Raw genomic sequence first — 3,960 nt, forward strand, 5'->3', positions numbered from 1 at the left:
TCACAGTTTCTTCCTTAGTTCGTTGTTGGAACCACACGACTGACAATATGAATAATGTTCTGATAATATGAATAACGTTGTATGACAGGGTATGGTCGGTGGGAAGTGAATAAACTGTGAAGGTGTATATTTTTGCCAAACAATATATTTATGGATGTGACACGAACACTGACTGAAATTTTCCCTTTTATTTTTTTGACACGACACTCAGACTCCTATGACTCACTCTCAGCTTAATATAATTGTCTGGTGCCAGCTGGTATATAAAAACAGAGCTGTCCCGATCGCCAGGGGGTTAATGGTAATAGTAGCTAAGCCCTCAGACGATTACGGGTCACTCTCAGCTGAAAATAATCGTCTGCCATATGCTGGAATATAAACTAAAGTTGTCCCGATTACGAGACGGTCACTAGTACCAATAGCAATACACAGACTCCTATGACTCTCTCTCTCTCTCCCTCTCTCTCTCTCTCTGCTGAATAAATAGGAATGGTGTCGATGAAGGTGAAATAGGAACACTGTAAAATATAGATAAGGTATCCAAATTAAGGTAACCTAGCATTTTCTTCAAGACAGCCTCCAGAGAAAACGCCTCACTGTTGGAAATCATATAGACTTTTGGATAGTTCTGACTTTTACGCAAGTTCTCAAGTCAAAGAACTAAACTGGGAAGTGTTTTGTGACTGTAGGTGATGTTCTCTTTCCTAACATTAATGACCTCAAATTGCTCGCGGGGTGCAAGAGCCAATTAGACTATTATCTCACTGGGTGCCAAATATATAACCTTTCCAATGCCATATCTACCATGCAACAGTTTTAATGATGGAGTACGTAGCAAAAAAAAAAAAAAAAAATCACCTTACGGAAATGTGCCTCTTCCACATCTTAATAAATCGTAGCTGCATGAAATTCGTTCAGCCTTAGGTATGAACTACGCATGAATCTCCTTGGTTACCAGTCAAATCGACCCTCTAGTCTGACGTATGTACTCATCCATCAACTGAGCTGGAAGGGGTAAGGGATATTCGGCAGGGTAAAACGAGGGGGCTATACCAGGACGGCCTAGGACGAGAAGAGTAGAAATCATAACATACAGTCCCAGGCATAGAACACTAGGCTTTATGTGGATTAATGAATGCACGATTTTCTTTTGCTTAGATTTTTTACCATTCAGCACAAGCCCCAACGCTCCGGGAAATGTCGAAGATGAAGACCAAGCAGGAAAAAAGTATATTAGAACAAAGAGAAACATTAACGTAGACATGGAGCAAAAGTGATCATGTGTACAGTTAAAAACACAATACGTAAACATGACGCTTGATGAGGAAAGGGAGCAGTCTAGCGATAAAGAAAAGTTCCCCTCAACAAGCGCGTTTTCTCTGCCTGCAAGCTTCGTTCTCTATGTTCAGACACTGTGATTCTATAGGACGGTCTGATTATTTGCTAGAAACAGCCCATCATATATTTAACGTGCCATCAATTTTCGAATAAATAACCAAAATGTGATAATTATTAGTGCCTGAAGACAATCATTTTAATATTCAAAGTTACGATTGAAGTTATGTAAATCGATAACCCCCATAACCTTATAAATATGCTAATTAATTCAAAAAAAGGCCAAAATATCCCAAACACAGCTTCAGCAAAGGCAAAATAAGCCTTCTTGAATAGGCCTTGAGATATTGACTAAGGCCGACAAAGGAGCCTCATCCCGCCTGCTTCACCTTGACCTTCACCTGCTCTTGCCTCACATCCCCCCCCCCACTCACCACCAACGGCACCCACACCAGTAACACCAGCCCTTAACACCACCTCAACACCAGCTCTCAGCCCTAGTACCAACAATACCATCCCTCAACACAAGTAACATCAACACTAGCTCTCAACACCAGCAATACCACCTCGTCAATGGCCCAAAGTATCACCAACACCAGCCCTCAACACCACCAACATCAGTCCTCAAACACCAGCCCTCAACACCACCTACACCAGCCCTCAACACCATCAACACCAGTCAACACCACCAACACCAGCCCTCAGCACCAACACTAGCCCTGGACAACACCAACACCAGCCCTCAACACCAGCAACACCACTCGAGAAAAGACATGGGCACTTGATCCAAAAGCGTAAAAGACCTCAGTGCTAAGCCTTTGACAGCCCTAGAGAGAGAGAGAGAGAGAGAGAGAGAGAGAGAGAGAGAGAGAGAGAGACAGACAGACAGACAGACAGACAGAGGCTGTAGTCCTCACCTATCAACCACACGAGTCACTGAGAGAGAGAATTTTTGCCAAGGCCCCCCTTAAAAGACGCCCCGTAGTGCTCATGTTACATCCAGGTCCCCAGTTTTAACTGCAGGGTGAACAGGGACTAATGCAGAGCAAACGGAATGCATTATATCGACCATGTGCTTGAAAAAAGGGTGGTTTGAATTTTGCGCCAACCAGCTCCCGTGTTTTGTGGGAATGGCTCAGTCGCGTTGCCAGAGTCTACCCTGCATCATTTTCTGCTTCCCATAACCCTTTCCATGCTTCATAGTTCTCTCTCTCTCTCTCTCTCTCTCTCTCTCTCTCTCTCTCTCTCTCTCCACAACACAGTACTGAATTAAGCCAGTGGAAGAGATGTGGAGGGGAGGAGGTGGGCCGAGACAGACGAAGGAATATACCTAACTGTGCATTCCTGTCCTGAGCGCTGGGACTCACTGATCACAAAAAAAAAGAATGTGTATAAAGAGTAGGCAAAATAAATCGCCGAGGAAGACGCGTTCCGGAATGTCCTCAACCAAAAAAGAACTCGAACCATACACGAGTTTACGAAGATGAAATGTGCAAAATAAATTACCACGGAAGAGGTGTTACGTAACTTACGGGAGAATTTAATGGTATAATATGAAGAAAAATGATCGGGATAAGAGTGTGCGAAATGTCCTCAGAAGTGAAAAACAAAATCCACTAGCATCTCTACCAATGCGATTTAGTTTGCTTATTACACCTTACTGATCAATTCTGTTATGTAAATCCCTCAAGCATCGCCATACCATGCATAAATTACGTAGAAAGGGATATTAACCGGCCATATTCAAAAATAAGTCGCTAAGGAAAAGGTGACAGGTGCAGTGAGGGGCAGGGTAGGACGGGGCAGCAGTGGGACTCCTGGGCGAGGCGATGTAGTAGCGGGCGTGAGGGCGATGGCGGCAATCAATACGGGGGGCCAGGGACAGTGCACCGCCAGGCATACTGATTACACTGACGGAGGAAGGCTGCCACTACTGCCTCTCTCTCACACACACACACACACACACACACACACACACACACACACACACACACACACACACAGGTAAACACTCTCCCCACACCATTTGTTCATCCCCTGCACCATCGCTTACCCACACCGTTTGGTTACTAGGAATTCTGAGGCCGTTCTATTGTATGTTTCAATAGCATATATTTCCTACGTGTTTTTGTAATGATGATGATGATGATGGTGATGATGATGATGACGGCGATGATGATGACTTGGATAATGATGATAATGGTGATGATGATGATGATATTGACCGCTTTCCTGCGACGACATACATATTACCACAGCGTTTCCAATCGTATTAAGACATCGTATTACGGTATCTCACACGCAATACGTTGTACAGAACTCACATATTTTTCACGGTAAGTTAAGCCGGAAAAGTTTTATTACTCACGACAACTGTGCTTCTTAATACCGACTTACGCACTATTTCTGTCAGGCGATTTTTTTTTCCATCTTAGGAGAAATACCTCGTTATAGAGACAGAATCAGACCCCACCTACCGCTTCACTGCTAGAGGTCTTTCCTAAACTCCTTAAAGTAATCTGAAGGCTGTAATTATAACCTAAAAAAAATAATCGTAGTTTAGGAAGTTATAATGAGAAACGAACTCTTTAAAAAAAAATTGTAAGAAGACAAAGAAAATAATCC

This window comes from Coenobita brevimanus, chromosome 43, assembly GCF_032717465.1.
Source record: "Coenobita brevimanus isolate Jiangsu-jjx chromosome 43, ASM3271746v2, whole genome shotgun sequence".
NCBI lineage: Eukaryota > Metazoa > Arthropoda > Malacostraca > Decapoda > Coenobitidae > Coenobita > Coenobita brevimanus.